This window comes from Amia ocellicauda, unplaced genomic scaffold, assembly GCF_036373705.1.
Source record: "Amia ocellicauda isolate fAmiCal2 unplaced genomic scaffold, fAmiCal2.hap1 HAP1_SCAFFOLD_30, whole genome shotgun sequence".
NCBI classification, from domain to species: domain Eukaryota; kingdom Metazoa; phylum Chordata; class Actinopteri; order Amiiformes; family Amiidae; genus Amia; species Amia ocellicauda.
This window is the reverse complement of record NW_027102865.1, coordinates 1,284,106-1,306,465: the sequence shown is the minus strand read 5'-3', so window position 1 is coordinate 1,306,465 and position 22,360 is coordinate 1,284,106. Positions and strand designations below refer to the sequence as shown.

The 22,360-nt window shown below is 44.5% G+C and overlaps 3 non-coding genes and 17 pseudogenes across 3 annotated transcripts; all 20 read left to right on the top strand.

Annotated features, from left to right (window-relative positions):
• The first annotated feature begins 8,923 nt into the window (after positions 1-8,923).
• LOC136729127 (uncharacterized) lies at positions 8,924-9,042 on the top strand (annotated as a pseudogene).
• A 215-nt stretch (positions 9,043-9,257) lies between these two features.
• Positions 9,258-9,376, top strand: LOC136728842 (uncharacterized; annotated as a pseudogene).
• A 215-nt stretch (positions 9,377-9,591) lies between these two features.
• Positions 9,592-9,710, top strand: LOC136729655 (5S ribosomal RNA). Its single transcript, XR_010809048.1, has one exon. It is a non-coding gene; the product is annotated as a 5S ribosomal RNA (ribosomal RNA).
• A 215-nt stretch (positions 9,711-9,925) lies between these two features.
• LOC136729042 (uncharacterized) lies at positions 9,926-10,034 on the top strand (annotated as a pseudogene).
• Positions 10,035-10,924: 890 nt separating this feature from the next.
• Positions 10,925-11,043, top strand: LOC136729273 (5S ribosomal RNA). Its single transcript, XR_010808885.1, has one exon. It is a non-coding gene; the product is annotated as a 5S ribosomal RNA (ribosomal RNA).
• Positions 11,044-11,263: 220 nt separating this feature from the next.
• On the top strand, positions 11,264-11,382 carry LOC136729504 (uncharacterized; annotated as a pseudogene).
• Positions 11,383-11,601: 219 nt separating this feature from the next.
• On the top strand, positions 11,602-11,720 carry LOC136729633 (uncharacterized; annotated as a pseudogene).
• Positions 11,721-11,935: 215 nt separating this feature from the next.
• Positions 11,936-12,054, top strand: LOC136729102 (uncharacterized; annotated as a pseudogene).
• Positions 12,055-12,266: 212 nt separating this feature from the next.
• Positions 12,267-12,385, top strand: LOC136729047 (uncharacterized; annotated as a pseudogene).
• A 216-nt stretch (positions 12,386-12,601) lies between these two features.
• Positions 12,602-12,720, top strand: LOC136729166 (uncharacterized; annotated as a pseudogene).
• A 214-nt stretch (positions 12,721-12,934) lies between these two features.
• Positions 12,935-13,053, top strand: LOC136729204 (uncharacterized; annotated as a pseudogene).
• Positions 13,054-13,267: 214 nt separating this feature from the next.
• Positions 13,268-13,386, top strand: LOC136729129 (uncharacterized; annotated as a pseudogene).
• A 541-nt stretch (positions 13,387-13,927) lies between these two features.
• On the top strand, positions 13,928-14,046 carry LOC136729759 (uncharacterized; annotated as a pseudogene).
• A 215-nt stretch (positions 14,047-14,261) lies between these two features.
• LOC136729091 (uncharacterized) lies at positions 14,262-14,380 on the top strand (annotated as a pseudogene).
• Positions 14,381-14,590: 210 nt separating this feature from the next.
• Positions 14,591-14,709, top strand: LOC136729489 (uncharacterized; annotated as a pseudogene).
• A 208-nt stretch (positions 14,710-14,917) lies between these two features.
• On the top strand, positions 14,918-15,036 carry LOC136729718 (uncharacterized; annotated as a pseudogene).
• A 216-nt stretch (positions 15,037-15,252) lies between these two features.
• Positions 15,253-15,371, top strand: LOC136729229 (uncharacterized; annotated as a pseudogene).
• Positions 15,372-15,581: 210 nt separating this feature from the next.
• Positions 15,582-15,700, top strand: LOC136729763 (uncharacterized; annotated as a pseudogene).
• Positions 15,701-15,926: 226 nt separating this feature from the next.
• On the top strand, positions 15,927-16,045 carry LOC136729180 (uncharacterized; annotated as a pseudogene).
• A 3,450-nt stretch (positions 16,046-19,495) lies between these two features.
• On the top strand, positions 19,496-19,610 carry LOC136729279 (U5 spliceosomal RNA). The gene has a single exon (XR_010808891.1). It is a non-coding gene; the product is annotated as a U5 spliceosomal RNA (small nuclear RNA).
• The last annotated feature ends 2,750 nt before the right edge of the window (positions 19,611-22,360 follow it).

Genomic DNA, 22,360 nt, shown 5'->3' with positions numbered 1-22,360 from the left:
ATTTACAGCCGGTGCTCGTGTGTCACTGTGTCCCTCAGGCTGTGGTTGGCGCTGACATATTGGGCAGAATGTGTCCCTTATTTTGGGCTAAAGCTTTCTGTGGAGGGGAACGTGGATCAGTTTGTACCATTTTTGGGAGGATCTGCCTTGTTGGGGCGGAGCTGTGATCCAGGTGAACAGCAGATCGGGCATAGGTGGGCATGTGGGCAGAGGAGTAGGAAGGCCGGTCAAGCAAATAAGCTTGCTAAGGTACACAGCAGCAGCAAGCAGCCCCCCCATCCAGCCAGCCAGCCAGTCTGGCTGGCAGTGACTGAGTGGTTGACAGACGGCAAGCAACGGAATGTTCATGCTCTGTGATGTCATAGCAGTCAGCTGAGAGAGGCTTGTGATGTCATCGCTGAGCTGGCTGGCTGGCTGGCTGGCTGGCTGTGTGTGTGTCTGTGTGTGTGTGTGTGTGTGTGTCTGTTTGTGTTTGTCAGTCTGTCTGTCTGTCTGTCTCTCTCTCTCTCTCTCTCTCTCTCTCTCTCTCTCTCCCTCTCAATTCAATTCATTTGTATTGTCAAAGCAATTGGACATACATACATACATACATACATGCTAGAAAATCATTACTATGTTATCTTAAAGGCTAACTAAGCAGAACATATTTCATTATAGAACAGAGTTCATAGATCTACACATGGTTTTAAGGAACAGGCACGTAGGTCATACCGTTTGACATTGTCTCCAAGGTTCTCATCGTAAATAACAAACAGAAATCAAACTACCTTATGGCCTCCTGACCTTCTAGCTTGACCTTATCTTTCTTAAGTATACAAGAGAGAAAAACAGGTTTGAGAAAATCATTTCTAACTTTCCTTCCATACAATAATACATACATACATACATACATACGGAAAATAAATAATAGAATTATGAATCTCAATATAATGTAATGAATTACAGAAAAAGAAAATGTAATAAAATGTGATCTTTAATACATTCAAATAAAGAAAATAGGTTTACTATTTCCAGATTCCTTTTTGAAATACAATGACATGCATTACAAACGAGTATTTACATTATATTTACAGCCGGTGCTCGTGTGTCACTGTGTCCCTCAGGCTGTGGTAGGCGCTGACATATTGGGCAGACAGGGTGTCTGTGTGTCCCTCCACCAGGAGGACTGACCGTTTTTCTTTTTTATCAGTTTTGTCACAGGTTGGGTGGGCATTCGTTATGTTGTTACAGAATGTGTCCCTTATTTTGGGCTAAAGCTTTCCGTGGAGGGGAACGTGGATCAGTTTGTACCATTTTTGGGAGGATCTGCCTTGTTGGGGCGGAGCTGTGATCCAGGTGAACAGCAGATTGGGCTTAGGTGGGCATTTGGGCAGAGGAATAGGAAGGCCGGTCAGGCAAATTAGCTTGCTAAGATACGCAGCAGCAGCAAGCAGTCCCCCCATCCAGCCAGCCAGCCAGTCTGGCTGGCAGTGACTGAGTGGTTGACAGACGGCAAGCAACGGAATGTACGTGCTCTGTGATGTCATAGCAGTCAGCTGAGAGAGGCTCGTGATGTCATGGCTGAGCTGGCTGGCTGTCTGGCTGGCTGGCTCTGTGTGTGTGTGTGTGTGTGTGTGTGCGTGTGTCTGTCTGTCTGTCAATTCATTTCAATTCAATTCAAAGGTGCTTTATTGGCATGATCTATCACAATATTGCCAAAGCAGATACAAATGTTCTATCAATCAAGACAAAACATTGCAATACAAGATTCAGTGGAACAAATATAGTACACATTGAAATAAAATTAAGTAGGATATAAACCATATTTGTTGTTTGTATCAAAATTTGTGTCATGACATCAGAAAAATCACTGTTTTTATTTTGTTTTGCAAATGGAGTGCCACAGGCTGGTGTCTACACACTGTCTCGCAGGCTGTGGCAGGTGGATACATATTGCGCTGCTAAGAAGGCAGTGCGCTCCTCCTCTCCCAGCAGGACGGGGAGTTTGCAGCAATCGGGGATCATGCTGAACTCAGGGATATGCATTTTTAATATTTTAAAGTATGTCTCCCTGATTTTTGTGTATTTAGGGCAGGACAGCAGGAAATGCGCCTGTGTTTCGACCTCCCCTAGGTCACACTGGCTGCACAGCCGCTCTTCTCTGGCAACCCAGAATTTTCTGTAGCGGCCTTTTTCAATGGCGAGGCTGTGGTCACTGAGCCTGTATTTAGTTAGATTTTGTCTCTCTTTTATATTTTGGATTTTTAAGTATTCAGCCAATGTAATGTTTCTATTCAGGGCCCGGTAGCATTCCAATTTGTTTTGTAATTCTAATTCGTGTCTCTAATCTTTTGTGTATTTGCTTTTCAGGTACATGTCAATTTTCCCAATTGTTGTTGTTTTGGTCATTGTGTGTTCGGGCTCTGTGAGCCTCAGAGCCGTGGGGGCGTTTCTGTGTACGTGTAAGATGTTTTTATTAAATTCTAGGTGGAATATTTCCATGGGGCTTTTGTCCCAATTGTTGTTATTGAGGTTCATGAGGGGACCCCACACTTCGCTCCCATATAGCAGGATTGGTTGGATGATGGAGTTTAATATTTTAATCCAAATAGTTATTGGTATTGTTGTTTTCCCAAATTGTGTCTTTATGGCATAAAATGCCCGGCGTGCCTTGTCTTTTAATGCGTTTATAGCCAGGCTGAAGCTCCCTGACGCACTGATGGTCAGGCCAAGGTAGTTGTATCTGGTGCAGTGCTCTAATCCAGTGCTGCCCAGAGTGAAGCGGTACCTGTTTCCCTGAGATGGGGCTTTTTTCTGGAAAACCATAACTCTGGTCTTGTCCAGATTGACTGCCAGGGCCCATTTCTGACAGTACTGCTCTAGCAGCGCCAGGTTCTGCTGAAGCCCCTGCTCTGTGGGCGACAGCAGCACCAGGTCGTCTGCGTAGAGCAGGAACTTGATCTCTGTGTCATGGAGAGTTAGGCTGCGGGCGTCAGACTGCTCCAACACTGTGGCCAACTCGATGATGTAGATGTTGAACTGTGTTGGACTCAGACTGCAGCCCTGTCTCACTCCCCGCCCCTGAGTGAAGAACTCTGTTCTTGAGTTGCCAATTTGAACTCCGCATTTGTTTTCAGAATACATTGATTTAATGATGTCATAAACTTTACCCCCTACACCACTCTGTAGAAGTTTATAAAATAATCCCTTGTGCCAGATTGAGTCAAATGCCTTTCTAAAGTCTACAAAACAGGCAAATATTTTTCCTTTATTGTTTTGGGTATATTTATTTATGAGGGTGTGTAGAGTGTAAATATGATCGGTTGTGCTGTGTTTTGGTAGGAAGCCAATCTGACTCTTATTCAGGACACTGTGCTTGGTAAGGAAGGCCAGTATCTGGGCGTTGATGATACTGCAGAACACCTTCCCCAGGTTACTGCTCACACAGCTGCCCCAGTAGTTATTGGGGTCTAATTTGTCTCCACTTTTAAAAATCGGGGTGATCAATCCTTGATTCCCGACCTCAGGGAAACACCCGGCTCTCAGCACCAGGTTAAAGAGTTTGAGCAGAGCCTCCTGCAGCTGCGGGCTGCTGTGCTTCAGCATCTCAGGGCTGATGCTGTCGGGGCCGCTGGCTTTCCTGGGTTTGAGGATTTTGAGTTGATGTTTTAGTTCCTGTATTGTAAATGGGTTATCTAAGGGATTTTGGTTATTCTTAATGATTTCTTCCAATTTATTTAGGTTTTTTAATATTTTAACCTGTTCTGGCTTTGGATTGTTTTCAACATTTTGGTAAAGTTTTTCAAAGTGTGTTTTCCAGATTTCTCCATTTTGAATTGGTATTTCATTTTTTGTTTTTGGGGTATTTATTCTGCCCATATAGTGGTCTTTTTTCTTACTGAGGAGTTGCTTGTAGTGCCGCAGGGCCTGGCAGTAGCTGAGGCGAGCCTCCTGGTTGTCGGGCTCTCTGTGTTTAGTGTTGGAGAGATGTCTCAGGTGTTTCCTAGAAGTTTCACACTCCTGGTCACACCACTGTTCTTTTTTTCTTTTAGACGATTTCATATTTTGGTTTTTAATTGTTTTAATGTTTGATTTTAAAGCCAGTCTCTCAAATATTTCATTCAGTGTTTTGGTGGCTGAGTTTATTCCGTTTTGGTTTATTTGATAGTGTGAGGATTGATATCTGTCTAACATGTTTTCAATCTCATCACTATTCAGGGCTCTTGTGTAGTTCTCTGTGCTGGGCTCTGACCATCTCTAACTGGGTGGCAGGGAGACCAGTTTTGTGGGAAGTTTGGCTCTGACTTGTGGCTGCGCTGATCTTTTTAGGTAAAGTGTTATTTGGCTGTGGTCTGATAGTGGAGATTGTTGTCTGACTATAAACGCATTGTTGGCTTGTGGGTCCAGGTCAGTTATGGCGTAGTCCACCACACTGCTGCCCAGAGCCGAGCAGTATGTGAATCTCCCCAGAGAGTACCCCCTGGTCCTGCCATTGATGATATATAGACCCAGGCTTTTACATAGGCGCACTACCTGCTTCCTGCTCTTGTTTACCACGCTGTCGTGGCTGTGTCAGTGTGGAGGTGTGTGTGTGGCACAGCGGGGAGTCTCCGAACAGGTGTGTGTTCCCCTCTGTATTGATGTAGTCCATCTCTCTGCCAGTCCTGGCATTGAGATCGCCACACAGCAGTACAGAGCCCAGGGTCTGGAAGTGGCAGATTTCGTTTTGAAGCTCATGAAAGCCTTCCTCATTATAGTAGGGGGAGTCTGCGGGTGGCATATAAATTGCACATAGGTATATATCTGTGTTATTTTGTAGGGTGTCTTTTCTGATTTTCATCCACAGGTGTGTGTCTCCTCTCTGTACTGGGCATAGGGCTGCTCGGAGCTCCTCCCTGTACCACACGATAATCCCCCACGAGGCCCTGCCACACCTGACTTTGGGTTTTTTATAGGAGGGCACAATCAGCTCCCTGTATCCATTGTATCCATCCAGTGTATAGACATATCTGCACAGCACCAAGTCTCTACAAGAATGAAAACATCTGAACTATTTACAGTGTTGATCAGTTCAGGGCCTGTGCTCTTCATTCCAAAAGTTGAGGAGCGTAAACCCTGCATATTCCAACTGCTTATTTTAAAGGACATGTTAATATATTTTATTATACTTGTCTCTTCTACATAAGAAAGTTTAATTTGTGGTCTACAACTGATATTATATTACTATTAATAATTATATATGGATATACATAATAATCACTCAAAGATTTTATCTTTGCATCAAAATATCAGAATAATCCATCTCCACAACCATATATATGTGTGTTGAGGCTCAGTTAACTCAGCAGTGTGGTACAGATGACACTGAGGAGTTGCCTTATCTGGGCCAGCTGGGCAGCATCGGGCCTCCAGGCTCTGGAAGCCGCTGCTGCGTGGCTGTGTGGCTGTGCTGGTCCCCGGCTGTCCGCTCTGCTGTGCTGGACGGGCCCTCTGGGGATGGGATGGGGGGGTGGGGAATGGGGCCGCGGGGTCTCAGGGGCTGGGGCTGGGGTGGAGCCGGTGGCTGGGGATGTGGCCGGGGGCTGGGGGGTTTGCTCCTGGTCTCGAGGTGGGGGTGTGTGGGGTTTCGGCCCAGGGTTGTGTCCTTGAGGACCTTTGAGATGATCCTCACACCCGTCTTGTTGAGGTGGACGTGGTCATACAGGTGATGTGGCTGGATGTCTCAGTGGTGTGCCAGGTGGACGTTGGGGAGGAGGGCACATCTTCGGGACACTTCTGCGTTGATGGCCTGGATGATGTGCAGGGGCACGTCTGTGCGGGGCAGCAGTGTGGAGATGGAAATTTTGGCAGTTGGGAATTCCTCTGTGGCTTTCGTTGCTACCTGTCTCAGGGCTGAGGCCACATCGCCCCTGCGGGCACTCAGGTCGTTAGTGCCGGTGTGGATGAGGATGTGTTTGACTTGGCAAAGCCTCCTCTTGGAGAGCAGCTCCAGGGCTCTCTGTGCTGTGGAGCACCAAAGCTTTTTCACTTTTCGCCCAGGGAAGAGGCGCCTCTCAACCAGGAACTTCCCATTGGATTCGCTCAGAATGACCACCTCTGCGTTGACCTGCCACTCCGGGTTTGCGTCGGGAGTGGTGGGGGCAGCGGGTGTGTTTTGGGGGAGTGGCGTTTCAGGGGGTTGTGTATTAGTGGCAGGTCTGGTGATAGTGGGTGTGTCAGGAGTGGTGGGGAGTGTGGGTGGATCAGTGGGTGCGTCAGGGGTTGGAGGTGTTGTGGGGTCAGTGCAGTGCAGTCTCTGTGCTCCAGTGATGTGTAGCTCCTCTCTTAGCTCCTCCAGCTGGCTCTGCAGGCTCCTTAGCTGGCTGTGCTGGGGTGTCCTGGTCAGCTCCTCCCTCGCTCTGCGCAGCTCCGTCCTCAGGGTTTGGCTCTGCTCCTCCAGGTCTCTCACTGCTGCTCTCAGCTCATGGATCTCAGCCTTGTGCTGCATCTTCAGTCTGTGCATCTCATCCCGGAACTGATCGCACAAGGAGGTCTGGGCCAGGGTGCTCAAGGTCTGCTCCCTGAACTCCGCAAACTCCAGCTCCAGCACTGATAGGCATTCCTTTAGTGTTTTAATGTTGCTGGAGAGTTTTGGGGAGACAGGGGGGCAGTCTGTGGGAGATGGGGCACTGTCTGGCTCCGTGTGGCTGGGGGCAGACTGCAGGGTGGCCGGCTCTGGCTCTTGTTTCTCTACCTCAGTCTGCTGCTTTGAGGTGTGGAAGCCGAGAGCTAATTGGTCCAGGCTGCTCTCGCTGCCCTGCACCATGATGGTCCCGTTGTGGTATACATTAAAAGTGAGCATCACACTGTCTGTGTCTTTCTCTACCAGCACTGAGATCTGCCTGCCTCTGCTAATGCCCCTCTTGTTGTTATTGGGGTATGTCTGGCACAGGGTTTTGTGAAAGGCGGTGTAGAACAGTAGATTGTTCTTGACCCTGTTTTCTCCTTTACCGGTGTAGTCTAGGATGAGGGTCTCAGGAGATGCTCTCATCACAGCTTGTTTGTAGTCCTTCTTAGCCTGTGCAGAGCGAATGTCTTCAGGGTATCGGATTTCAAAAGGCAGCTCTGCAGTCAGACTGCTGTTCGATAGATTTCTATCAGTCTCAGTGGCAGTTGGGCTCTCTCCTACTGTCACTCTATTCAAATCGGAGCTCTGCATTTTCATTGGCTGAGTCAACTACTGAGAATGCTTATTTATTTTATTAATACATATTTTTTTGTTTAATTATTTGTCTCTTACCTCCAATTCTTGTCTTCAGCTTTTCGTTTCTGACTTTTCTTCCTGAACTGTCTCTCTGCTTTCTTCTTTTTGTGTTTCTCTTAAAATTATTATTTTTTGAATACTTTTTCTTCTGAATTTCTATTCCATGTCTTCTGTGTATGTTTATAGTGCTATATATTCATTTGTAAATCACAAATTAAATCCGCTTATGTATAAAAACAAATGTTTTTTAGGAGCTCATATTCCTCTCCCTCTCTCTCTCTCTCTCTCTCTCTCTCTCTCTCTCTCTCTCAATTCATTTCATTTGTATTGTCAAAGCAATTGGACATACATACACATACATACATATACACTCACCTAAAGGATTATTAGGAACACCTGTTCAATTTCTCATTAAAGCAATTATCTAATCAACCAATCACATGGCAGTTGCTTCAATGCATTTAGGGGTGTGGTCCTGGTCAAGACAATCTCCTGAACTCCAAACTGAATGTCTGAATGGGAATGAAAGGTGATTTAAGCAATTTTGAGCGTGGCATGGTTGTTGGTGCCAGACGGGCCGGTCTGAGTATTTCACAATCTGCTCAGTTACTGGGATTTTCACGCACAACCATTTCTAGGGTTTACAAAGAATGGTGTGAAAAGGGAAAAACATCCAGTATGCGGCAGTCCTGTGGGCGAAAATGCCTTGTTGATGCTAGAGGTCAGAGGAGAATGGGCCGACTGATTCAAGCTGATAGAAGAGCAACTTTGACTGAAATAACCACTCGTTACAAACGAGGTATGCAGCAAAGCATTTGTGAAGCCACAACACGTACAACCTTGAGGCGGATGGGCTACAACAGCAGAAGACCCCACCGGGTACCACTCATCTCCACTACAAATAGGAAAAAGAGGTGAGACATTCAGATGGTAGAGTCTGAATTTGGCGTAAACAGAATGAGAACATGGATCCATCATGTCTTGTTACCACTGTGCAGGCTGGTGGTGGTGGTGTAATGGTGTGGGGGATGTCTTCTTGGCACACTTTAGGCCCCTTAGTGCCAATTGGGCATCGTTTAAATGCTACGGCCTACCTGAGCATTGTTTCTGACCATGTCCATCCCTATTTGACCACCATGTACCCATCCTCTGATGGCTACTTCCAGCAGGATAATGCACCATGTCACAAAGGTCGAATCATTTCAAATTGGTTTCTTGAACATGACAATGAGTTCACTGTACTAAACTGGCCCCCACAGTCACCAGATCTCAACCCAATAGAGCATCTTTGGGATGTGGTGGAACGGGAGCTTCGTGCCCTGGATGTGCATCCCACAAATCTCCATCAACTGCAAGATGCTATCCTATCAATATGGGCCAACATTTCTAAAGAATGCTTTCAGCACCTTGTTGAAGCAATGCCACATAGAATTAAAGCAGTTCTGAAGGCGAAAGGGGGTCAAACACAGTATTAGTATGGTGTTCCTAATAATCCTTTAGGTGAGTTCATCGTAGCTCTTAATACTCTCTTTCTGTCTGGAGGAGATATAATTGAAGTATTGTACACGTACCCGGCTACTTTCAACACCCATTGCTGCACTGATATTTTTCCCTCCATTTTTCTTTATCCATTTTTTTTTTGCTGGAAGTTCCGTCAATACCCGTCAGCCTTTAAGAGACATCATGCAGCCAGGCCTCTTGGCTTGCGGCCACACCGTCCTGAACGCGCCCAATCTCATCAGATCTCGGAAGCTAAACGGGGCAAGGGCTCGTCAGTACTTGGATGGGTGACCTCCTGGAGATATCAGGTGCTGCAAGTTATTTCGTCTCCTGGGTAACTTTATCGTAGCTCTAAATACTCTCTTTCTGTCTGGAGGAGATATAATTGAAGAATTGTACACATACCCGGCTACTTTCAACACCCTTTGCTGCACTGATATTTTTCCCTCCATTTTTCTTTTTTCTTTTTTATTTAGCTGGAAGTTCCGTCAATACCCTCCAGCCTTTAAGAGACATCATGCAGCCAGGCATCTCGGCTTGCGGCCACACCATCCTGAACGCGCCCGATCTCGTCAGATCTCGGAAGCTAAACGGGGCAGGACCTGGACAGTACATGAAAGTGAGACCTCCTGGAAATACCTGGTGCTGCAAGCTTTTACGTCTCCTGGGTAACTTTATCGTAGCTCTTAATACTCTCTATCTGTCTGGAGGAGATATAATTGAAGTATTGTACACGTACCCAGCTACTGTCAACACCATTTGCTGCACTGATATTTTTCCATCCATTTTTCTTTTTTTTTTTTTTTTTTGCTGGAAGTTCCGTCAATACCCGCCAACCTTTAAGAGACATCATGCAGCCAGGCCTCTCGGCTTGCGGCCACACCATCCTGAACGCGCCCGATCTCGTCAGATCTCGGAAGCTAAACGGGGCAGGGCCTGGTCAGTACTTGGATGGGAGACCTCCTAGAAATACCAGGTGCTGCAAGCTTTTACGTCTCCTGGGTAACTTTATCGTAGCTCTTAATACTCTCTCTCTGTCTGGAGGATATATAATTGGAGAATTGTACACGTACCCGGCTACTTTCAACACCCTTTGCTGCACTGACATTTTTCCCTCCATTTTTCTTTTGTCTTTTGTATTTTGCTGGAAGTTCCATCAATACCCTCCAGCCTTTAAGAGACATCATGCAGCCAGGTCTTTTGGCTTGCGGCCACACCGTCCTGAACGCGCCCGATCTCGGAAGCTAAACGGGGCAGGGCCTTGTCAGTACTTGGATGGGAGACCTCCTGGAAATACCTGGTGCTGCAAGCTTTTTACGTCTCCTGGGTAACTTTATCGTAGCTCTTAATACTCTCTCTCTGTCTGGAGGATATATAATTGGAGAATTGTACACGTACCCGGCTACTTTCAACACCCTTTCCTGCACTGACATTTTTCCCTCCATTTTTCTTTTTTCTTTTTTCTTTTGATGGAAGTTCCGTCAATACCCTCCAGCCTTTAAGAGACATCATGCTGCCAGACCTCTTGGCTTGCGACCACACCGTCCTACACCCGCTGATCTCGTCAGATCGTGGAAGCTAAACAGGGCAGAGCCTGGTCACTACTTGGATGCGTGACCTCCTGGAAATACCAGGTGCTGCAAGCTTTTAACGTTTCCTGGGTAACTTCATCGTAGCTCTTAATACTCTCTTTCTGTCTGGAGGAGGTAAATTTGAAGAATTGTACAAGTACCCGAATACTTTCAACTCCCTTTGCTGCACTGATATTTTTCCCTCCATTTTTCTTTTACTTTTTTATTTTTTCTGGAAGTTCCGTCAATACCCGCCAGCCTTTAAGAGACATCATGCAACCAGGCCTCTTGGCTTGCGGCCACACCGTCCTGAACGCGCCCGATCTTGTCAGATCTTAGAAGCAATATGTGACAGGGCCTGGTCATTATTTGGATGGGTGACATCCAGGAAATACCAGGTGCTGCAAGCTTCTTACGTCTCCTGGGTAACTTCATCGTAGCTCTTAATACTCTCTTTCTGTCTGGAGTAGATATAATTGAAGTATTGTACACGTACCCGGCTACTGTCAACACCCTTTGCTGCACTGATATTTTTCCATCCATTTTTCTTTTTTTTTTTTCTTTTTTTTTTGTTGGAAGTTCCGTCAATACCCTCCAGCCTTTAAGAGACATCATGCAGCCAGGGCTCTCGGCTTGCGGCCACACCGTCCTGAACGCGCCCGATCTCGTTAGATCTCGGAAGCTAAACGGGGCAGGGCCTGGTCAGTACTTGGAAGGGTGACCTCTTGGAAATACCAGGTGCTGCAAGCTTTTTTCGTCTCCTGGGTAACTTCATCGTAACTCTTAATACTTTCTTTCAGTCTGGAGGAGATATAATTGAAGAATTGTACACGTACTAGGCTACTTTCAACACCCTTTCCTGCACTGATATTTTTCCCTCCATTTTTCTATTTTTTTTTTTTTTTTTTTTTCTGGAAATTCCGTCAATACCCGCCAGCCTTTAAGAGACATCATGCAGCCAGGCATCTCAGCTTGCGGCCACACCGTCCTGAACGCGCCCGATCTCGTCAGATCTCGGAAGCTAAACGGGGCAGGACCTGGTCAGTACTTGAATGTGAGACCTCCTGGAAATACCTGGTGCTGCAAGCTTTTACGTCTCCTGGGTAACTTTATCGTAGCTCTTAATACTCTCTTTCAGTCTGGAGGAGATATAATTGAAGAATTGTACACGTACCCGGCTACTTTCAACACCCTTTCCTGCACTGATATTTTTCCCTCCATTTTTCTATTTTTTTTTTTTTTTTTTATGCTGGAAATTCCGTCAATACCCGCCAGCCTTTAAGAGACATCATGCAGCCAGGCGTCTCGGCTTGTGGCCACACCGTCCTGAACGCGCCCGATCTCGTCAGATCTCGGAAACTAAACGGGGCAGGACCTGGTCAGTACTTGAATGTGAGAACTCGTGGAAATACCTGGTGCTGCAAGCTTTTTACGTCTCCTGGGTAAGTTTATCATAGCTCTTCATTCTCTTTTTCTGTCTGGAGGAGATATAATTGAAGAATTGTACACGTACCCAGCTACTTTCAATACCCTTTGCTGCAGTGGTATTTTTCCCTCCATTTTTCTTTTTTCATTTTTTTTTGCTGGAAGTTCTGTCAATACCCTCCAGCCATTTAGAGACATCATGCAGCCAGGCTTCTTGGCTTGCGGCCACACCGTCCAGAACGCGCCCCATCTCGTCAGACCTTGGAAACTAAACGGGCCAGGCCCTGGTTAGTACTTGGATGGGTGACCTCCTGGAAATACCAGGTGATGCAAGCTTTTACGTCTCCTGGGTAACTTCATCGTAGCTCTTAATACTCTCTTTCTGTCTGGAGGAGATATAATTGAAGTATTGTACACGTACCTGGCTACTTTCAACATCCTTTGCTGCACTGATATTTTTCCCTCCGTTTTTCTTTTTTTTTTTTTTTGCTGGAAGTTCCGTCAATACCCGCCAACCATTAAGAGACATCATGCAGCCAGGCTTCTCGGCTTGTGTCCACACCGTCCTGAAAGCGCTCGATCTCGTCAGATCGCGTAAGCTGAACGGGGCAGGTCCTGGTCAGTACTTGGATGGGTGACCTCCTGGAAATACCAGGTGCTGCAAGCTTTATACGTCTCCTGGGTAAGTTTATCATAGCTCTTCATTCTCTTTTTCTGTCTGGAGGAGATATAATTGAAGAATTGTACACGTACCCAGCTACTTTCAACACCCTTTGCTGCAGTGGTATTTTTCCCTCCATTTTTCTTTTTTCTTTTTTCTTTTGCTGGAAGTTCTGTCAATACCCTCCAGCCTTTAAGAGACATCATGCAGCCAGGCCTCTTGGCATGCGGACACATTGTCCTGAACGCGCCCGAACTCATCAGATCTCGGAAGCTAAACGGGGCAGGACCTGGTCAGTACTTGAATGTGAGACCTCCTAGAAATACCTGGTGCTGCAAGCTTTTACGTCTCCTGGGTAACTTCATCGTAGCTCTTAATAGTCTCTTTCTGTCTGGAGGAGATATAATTGAAGTATTGTACACGTACCCGGCTACTTTTAACACCCTTTGCTGCACTGATATTTTTCCCTCCATTTATCTTTTTTCTTTTTTTTTTGCTGGAAGTTCTGTCAATACCCTCCAGCCATTTAGAGACATCATGCAGCCAGGCCTCTTGGCTTGCGGCCACACCGTCCAGAATGCGCCCCATCTCGTCAGACCTTGGAAACTAAACGGGCCAGGGCCTGGTTAGTACTTGGATGGGTGACCTCCTGGAAATACCAGGTGATAAAAGCTTTTTACGTATCCTGTGTAACTTTATCGTAGCTCTTAATACTCTCTTTCTGTCTGGAGGAGATATAATTGAAGTATTGTACACGTACCTGGCTACTTTCAACATCCCTTGCTGCACTGATATTTTTCCCTCCGTTTTTCTTTTTTTTTTTTTTTTGCTGGAAGTTCCGTCAATACCCGCCAACCATTTAGAGACATCATGCAGCCATGCTTCTCGGCTTGTGTCCACACCGTCCTGAACGCGCTCGATCTCGTCAGATCGCGTAAGCTGAACGGGGCAGGTCCTGGTCAGTACTTGGATGGGTGACCTCCTGGAAGTACCAGGTGCTGCAAGCTTTTTACGTCTCCTGGGTAACTTCATCGTAGCTCGTAATACTCTCTTTCTGTCTGGAGGTGTTATAATTGAGGAATTGTACACGTACCCGGCAACTTTCAACAGCCTTTGCTGCACTGATATTTTTCCCTCCATTTCTCTTTTTTTTGCTTGAAGTTCCGTCAATACCCGCCAGCCTTTAAGAGACATCATGCAGCCAGGCTTTTTGGCTTGCGGCCACACCGTCCTGAACGAGCCCGATCTTGTCATATCTTGGAAGCAAAACGTGGCAGGGCCTGGTCAGTATTTGGATTGGTGACCTCCTGGAAAAACTAGGTACTGCAAGCTTATTACGTCTCTTGGGTAACTTCATCGTAGCTGTTAATAATCTCTTTCTGTCTGGAGGAGATACAATTGAAGAAATGTACACGTACCCGGCAACTTTCTAACACCCTTTGCTGCACTGATATTTTTCCCTCCATTTTTCTTTTTTCTTTTTTTTTTGCTGGAAGGTCCGTCAATACCCGCCAGCCTTTATGAGACATCAGGCAGCCAGGCTTCTCGGTTTGAAGCCACACCGTCCTGAACGCGCCCGATCTCGTCAGATCTCGGAAGCTAAACGGGACAGGGCCTGGTTAGTGCTTGAATGGGTGACCTCCTGGAAATACCAGCTGCTGCAAGCTTTTTACGTCTACTGGGTAACTTCATCGTAGCTCTTAATACTCTCTTTCTGTCTGGAGGAGATATAATTGAAGAATTGTACACGTACCCGGCTACTTTCAACACCCTTTGCTGCACTGATATTTTTCCCTCCATTTTTCTTTTTTCTTTTTTTTTTGCTGGAAGTTCCGTCAATACCCTCCAGCCTTTAAGAGACATCATGCAGCCAGGCCTTTTGGTTTGCGGCCACACCGTCCTGAACGCGCCCGATCTCGTCATATCTCAGATTCTAAACGGGGCAGGGCCTGGTGAGTACTTGGATGGGTGACCTCCTGGAAATACCAGGTGCTGCGAGCTTTTTACGTCTCCTGGGTAACTTCATCGTAGCTCTTAATACTCTCTTTCAGTCTGGAGGAGATATAATTGAAGAATTGTACACGTACCCGGCTAATTTCAACACCCTTTGCTGCACTGATATTTTTCCCTCTATTTTTCTTTTATTTATTTGCTGGCAGTTCCGTCAATACCCGCCAGCCTTTAAGAGACATCATGCAGCCAGGCGTCTTGGCTTGCGGCCACACCATCCTGAACGCGCCCGATCTCGTCAGATCTCGGAAGCTAAACGGGGCAGGACCTGGTCAGTACTTGAATGTGAGACCTCCTGGAAATACCTGGTGCTGCAAGCTTTTACGTCTCCTGGGTAACTTTATCGTAGCTCTTAATACTCTCTTTCTGTCTGGAGGAGATATAATTGAAGTATTGTACACGTACCCGGCTACTTTCAACACCCTTTGCTGCACTGGTATTTCTCCCTCCATTTCTCTTTTTTTTTTTTGCTGGCAGTTCCGTCAATACCCGACAGCCTTTAAGAGACATCATGCAGCCAGGATCTCGGCTTGCGGCCACACCATCCTGAACGCGCCCGATCTCGTCAGATCTCGGAAACTGAATGGGGCAGGGCCTGGTCAGTACTTGGATGGAAGACCTCCTGGAAATACCAGGTGCTGCAAGCTTTTTACGTCTGCTGGGTAAGTTTATCGTAGCTCTTAATACTCTCTTTCTGTCTGGAGGAGATATAATTGAAGTATTGTACACGTACCCGGCTACTTTCAACACCCATTGCTGCACTGATATTTTTCCCTCCATTTTTCTTTTTCTTTATTATTATTTCTGGAAGTTCCTTCAATATCCGCCAGCCTTTAAGAGACATCATGCAACGAGGCCTCTTGGCTTGCGGACACACAGTCCTGAACGCGCCCGATCTCGGAAGATCTCGGAAACTAAACGGGGCAGGACCTGGTCAGTACTTGGATGGGAGATCTTCTGGAAATACCAGGTGCTGCCAGCTTTTTACGTGTCCTGGGGAACTTCATCGTAGCTCTTAATACTCTCTTTCTGTCTCCAGGAGATATAATTGAAGAATTGTACACGTACCCGGCTACTTACAACACCCTTTGCTGCACTGGTATTTTTCCCTTTATTTTTCTTTTTTTTTTTTGCTGGCAGTTCCGTCAATACCCGCCAGCCTTTAAGAGACATCATGCAGCCAGGCATCTCGGCTTGCGGCCACACCATCCTGAACGCGCCCGATCTCGTCAGATCTCGGAAGCTAAACGGGGCAGGACCTGGTCAGTACTTGATTGTGAGACCTCCTGGAAATACCTAGTGCTGCAAGCTTTTACGTCTCCTGGGTAACTTTATCGTTGCTCTTTATACTCTCTATCTGTCTGGAGGAGATATAATTGAAGTATTGTACTCGTACCCGTCTACTTTCAACACCCTTTGCTGCACTGATATTTTTCCCTCCATTTTTCTTTTTCATTTTTTTTTTTTATTTTTTTTTGCTGGAAGTTCCGTCAATACCCGCCAGCCTTTAAGAGATATCATGCAGCCAGGCTTTTTGGCTTGCGGCCACACCGTCCTGAACGCGCCCGATCTTGTCAGATCTAGGAAGCAAAACGTGGCAGGACCTGGTCAGTATTTGGATTGGTGACCTCCTGGAAAAACTAGGTACTGCAAGCTTTTTACGTCTCCTGGGTAACTTCATCGTAGCTCTTAATACTCTTACTTAATACCAGCAGCCACTTAGCAGGTGTAGCAATAGAAGCTCAGCCTGGGGAGACTGGATTTAGCATTTCCTCTCCATTTTGATAACTATCCATAATCATTTCTGCAAAATACTTCTATGATACCTATGTATGTTTTTTACTTGTACTATATTATACTATCAAGTATCAGTGTACACATACAATGTGACCTGTTACATTAACACAGAGGCCACGGAAGGCCAGATCACTAATAGCCACTGTCCCCTGATATTACACTTTTTTACAATCACTTTGGCACTCATTTCAGAACCTTGATGTCATTTTTCAAAACTCTAGACACTAAACTCACACCCGATGATCAAAATGCACATTTTTCAAAACTCTAACACTTTTTTACAATTGCTTGGATACAATACACATCAACCTCAGATCATTTGTTCATTGAACTAAAATGACACAACTTAACATCAAAGTATTACCATTTCAAAATGCAATTCACACATTACATCTGAGATCACTGTCTATTCATTTCATTACAAAGATCTAACTATCAATTGATACAGCTGCTCAAAATGATAAGTGACTGTTGCATTACTCTTAATGCATAGTTTTATGGAAACTGACAAACAGTATTCCATGTTTCGATCATGAAAGTTTCAGGATAATGAGATCCATTGACATCAATAAACGAGGAGCATGAACCAGTTGGACTACATTATCTATGGATGTAATATTTCATCATCATTCATCATCATGTAGCACTTTTCCACACCATGTTTGCAGTGTGGAAGGAAAGTTAGAAATTTTTTCTCTAATACCTGTTTTTCTCTCTTGTATACTTAAGAAAGATAAGGTCAAGCTAGAAGGTCAGGCCAGAAGGTAGTTTGATTTCTGTTTGTTATTTACGATGAGAATCTTGGAGACAATGTCAAACAGTATGATTGAAGTGCCTGCTCCCTAATCCATGTGTTGATCTATGAACTCTGTCCTATAATGATATAAATTCTGCTTAGCTAACTTTTAAGATAACATAGTAATGACTTTCTGATTATAACCAGCTCTTTGATTTTTGTGTATAAAAGCTCTGACTGTTAAAATGAAGGCAGAGCGACTTTGGGATCTACTTGAGTCACTGTTCCTCTCCACGCTGCGTGTATTAAAGGCATTGCAACTAACGCTCCAACCTGGTTGAAGATGATTGTTCTTCCACATCAGATTTGACATTACTGTATGTATGCAGGCCCTTGTAATTGCTTTTCCAATACTGCCAACTGGTTATTGATGATTGATTTCACATTGTGGTACGAGTATCGAGTGAAATGAGTGCTATCCACCCCAGCAACACAGTGATAACATGGAGCCGGCAAGTCATCCAGGTCACAATAGAGGTCAAGCAGTGGGAGGAGGAAGACGTGGTGGTCAAAGGAATGGAAGGGGACATGCACCCCTTCTGAGAGGTGGTCGTGGGCCTCGTCATAGAGGAGGGCTTAGGCCTCACCAGAGAGGCAGCCATGGGCCTCATTTGAGAGTTGTTGGGGGAACGTGGTAGAGGACAAGGCCACGGACCAGACAGCGGCAGCAACAGCAAATAGTGTCCAGTGAAATCCGAGAAATAGTTGTAGAGCATGTTGTAAATCATGGCATGACCATGACTGAGGCAGCTACAATGATTCAATCAAACCTCAGAATCAACTCAGGATCAACTGTGGCCTCAATCATCAGAAATTTCCGTACTGAGAAGCGGCAAGTCTTCAGCATGCACTAAACATTAGGCTACTCTCAATTGTCAAATGACTGTATACTGCATACCAATGTGTAGCACAGAGTATAGTGTGCCTTTTGAAAGAAATGCAGACAGAGTGAAGCAGCTGATGACTGAGTATGTTCAGGTATGTTCAGTTTCAAGATGCCTCTTGTGAAAAATGGTTGTGAGAACCTGAACCTGAACACAGGGCTGATGGAAATTCAGAAGTACAGTAATCAATCCTTTGTTTTACACTAAGCCAGGTGAGGAACACTGCAGTTGATATTTTACTGTAGTTTTGTTCTTTTTTGTAGCTAATTATTGTTGCATGGCTTCAAAGAAACCTATGGTGTGATTTGATTGTATTGCATCAATACATTTCAGATTTTGTTCAATGATTCCACTGTGTCTGTAGTATTCTCTCTACTAGTCCTTTTACAGTGATGTATTTATGTGTAGTACCATAATGAAACATGTATCACATATTTTGTACTACAATATTTAATGATTGTACGAACAACTACACAGTGAAACTATCGGTATCTTCTGTGTGGGTGATCTAAATAAATGTTACTATGGTATTTCATGATAAATGAATTATTTGAACCAACAAGTCTGCAAGTGCAAGGTTTCTTTAAAGATATGAATGCACAATGCAATGTTTTGAACATTGGACAGCCTGTGTTACAAGTGATGACCGTTTTGAGTTTTGTGTCTAGAGTTTTGAAAAATGACATCAAGGTTCTGAAATTAGTGACAAAGTGATTGTAAAAAACTGTATATTCATCCTATTTAATGTGCTCTTTTAAAATGTACTTTTCTTTTTTATGTTGCCATTTCTGTTCTACCAATGTTTCAGTTGTTAGCCAAAGATTGACAGAGTACATCTCATACACACAGGCCAGACAGCAAGGATTTCTTTTTGAAATTCAATTACAAATGCTGCATGAACTCATCAATACGATTAGAGCTCCTGAAAGCAATATAACTAACTCACTCTACAGCATCTCATTAGCAGTGAAAAGAAACCAAGAAAGTTGGGACAGTCGACTGTTTACCACTATGTAACATCACCTTTTCTTTTAATAACACTTATTAAGCACTTGGGCACTGAAGACACCACTTGGTTAAGTTTAGCAAGTGGGATTTCCCCCCATTCATCCATTATGCATTTCCTCAGCTGCGCAACTGCACAGGGCCTTCGTTGTCTTAATTTGCACTTCATAGTGCGCCACACATTCTCAATTCGGAGACAGGTCAGGACTGCAGGCAGGCCATGCTAGCACCCTGCCTATGCAACCATGCGCTTGAAATCTGGGCAGAATGTGGTTTGGCGTTATCCTGCTGAAAAATGCAGGGATGTCCCTGGAAAAGACGATGTCTGGATGGCAGCATATGTTGCTCCAAAATGTGTACATCTCTTTCTGCAAAAATGGTGCCCTCACAGATGTGCGAGTTACATGACAGACAGACACTCATACACACTGTCACACCCACACAAACACATACACTTTCACACAGACACACACACACATACATACATACATACATACATATATAAGGAAAAGAAACAATACATTTAAAAATCACAAAAAGATGTAATAAAGTACAGAAAATCTAAATGTAATAAAATGTGATCTTTAATACACACAAATATGTATGGCTGGTCGGATGCGTCTTGGACTCGGGTTCCTCTTCATTACGTATAATGCTTTTGCCTTTTGCTATAGCTTTCCGTGGAGGGGATCGTGGGTGAGTTTGTACCATTCTTGGGAGGCTCTGCCTTGTTGGGGCGGAGCTGTGATCCAGGTGAACAGCAGATCGGACATAGGTGGGCATGTGGGCGGAGGAGGAAGGCCGGTCAAGCAAATAAGCTTGCTGAGGTACGCAGCAGCAGCAAGCAGCCCCACCATCCAGTCAGCCAGCCAGTCTGGCTGGCAGTGACTGAGTGGTTGACAGACGGCAAGCAACGGAATGTACGTGCTCTGTGATGTCATAGGAGTCACCTGAGAGAGATGTTTGTGATGTCATCGCTGAGCTGGCTGGCTCTGTGTGTCTTGCTGGCTGTGTGTGTGTGTGTGAGAGAGAGAGAGACTTTTTGACTTTTATCAGACTTCATTGCCTGTTTGCAACACGCAATAATTCATACAAAAGAAAATAAATAAATAAATAAAAAATAGTGTTCCCCTTTGTTTGTCTCCCCCCAACAAGCATTAACTCCGCCACTGATCTGTACACTTTTAAAGAAAGCAACCCAATACACACAACAAAACAACCATCAAATACTAAACCCTATAAATGAATTACATAATAAAAACCAACTCCCCGTCATACAATTCACAAAGGGCATCATTAATACACCAGACCTGTTCAAAACTCTCCAAATCATTCATCAGCCTGTAATAGTTAAACTCTAGTCTGACTCTGCACTTGACCAGCATGGCAAACACTCTCACTGCATCCTCACTGCCCTCCCCACACACTCTGTTCTTCCTAGTCTTATAGACGGCCATTTTAGCCTGGCCCAGCAAGAAGTTTACCAGCTGGTCCACATGTTTGGTCCTTCTGGTGTATCGCGCCCCTAAAATAAAAACCTTTGTGTTAAAAATCAGGTTAAGATCAGTAAAAAGACGAGTTAAAAGACTAAAAATGGGTGACAACCGAGAGCAAGTGCTGAAACAGTGAAACACGGTCTCTCTCTGAGCACAGAATGGGCAGGCGTCGGACACAGCAGGGTTAAGAACAGTAATAAAAGAATTGACAGCAATAATGGTGTGTAACACCCTCCACTGCAGATTGCCAGCTCTCTTATTGAGGGGGGCTTGTACAGGCTTCTCCAGGCGGGCGCAGTGTCTTCCCCCAGCCCCAGCCTGTAAAGTAATTTTAGGAATCACAAAGAAACAGTTGAAAGTGCTAAATAAGTATTTTGATGCACCATATTAATTTAGGAAATTTACATGTTGTTTTTCATCAGCTTCTGTGTCTGATGGCTCCACATCACTGGCTGGATTGACAGCAATGACACTCTAAAAAAAGAAGTGTTAAGTTTGAGCATTCAGGACTTGTTTTGAAGATCCTGAATATCACTGGTCCACAATTTATCTGTGAAACTATGGGTTAATCTCCATATACAAAATACTTTTCACACACACTTTAAATTTACAACTAAATTTACATGTTGATGTCTTTCGTCAGCTTCTGTATTTGATGGCTCAATATAACTGGTTGCATTAACAGCAACGGCACACTACAAGAAAATAACATTATATTTAAACATTCAGGACTGGTTTAGCATCACCTCGAATATCCCTAGCCCTTGAGGTCGATTGTTATTGTGGTCTTCAAGACCAGTGCTTCTCAACCTTAGTCCTGGAGGAGGCCCACTGTCTGCTGATTTTCATTACAACAACATTGTAGGTTATATCAGTGACTGTGGTCCTAAAGTACCCCTATGCCTGCTGTTTTTTTTCCAGTTGAGCTCTTAATTACCTAATTGGCTTAACTGAAGCCATTTAACCCTTTTCCCAGGTCTTTGGTTGTTGATGAGTTACAAAGAGCTGGATTGTGGCCCGCCATGACTGGAAGTGAAGAACACTCACTCTAGGCCTTTAACTTAATGTTCATATGTAGGGGCCTATCCATCTGATTTGTTTTTGCACATTTATTAACAGAAAAATTGATGGTACGTGAAATCATCTGAGCTGAAAAATATAATGTTCCACCAATAATAAAATAAATGTATTAATTAAAATTATAGAGATAATAGAATGTTCACAGATTATTAGTTCAGAAAACAAAATATTTTTTTATATCTTAAATAGAATTAACACTCAAATCAGTTGTAGGGTAAACAAGGTCTATTTTTTGGATTGATTTTATAATTATACATGTATGGCTGCATGAAGCTTACCTGAGAATCTGATATTTTAGTAACTTTGTTGCTTCTTGTTGGGTAGTCCACGTTTGCCGCCGTTCTTTTTCTGTAAATGTAAATCAAAAGGCAATAATTACATACTGTAATTAAAATACAAAAAGTATAAACATTGTATTATTATTTTTGTATCCTGTTTCTCCATCTCGATGCTGTTCTTTTTGGAATTGCATATCTAGGTTTACTTAAATACTGTTTATAAGATTGTAAACTCATCATCCAAATTTCTTCATTTGCCAAACTTTATGTAGTGCGCTTGCAGTTTCAGAAGAAGAAAAAAAACTGTAACAGATGGGATATGTAGTACTTTATACTCGAGTGGTCTATGCGATTACACCCTGTTGGTGTTATTAAGAACGCCAAGTACCAGAATGCAGAGCGGGACTGTTTTTTGTGCCGTGACTTGTCGGGGGAAAAAGGCGCAGAAAAAACGGACGAGAAGGTGAAGGTAGTATGGCGGTGATGCACGCGTTGGTGAAGTGGGAAAGCGGGGTCGACAAAGACTCTTACAGCGTGATTCCCACTGCTTGCTTTCGCAATTTTGATTTATTCAGCATTGCTGATGATGACGAAGAGACGACTCGAAACTTCAGAGCAGAGTGGAGAGACACGAA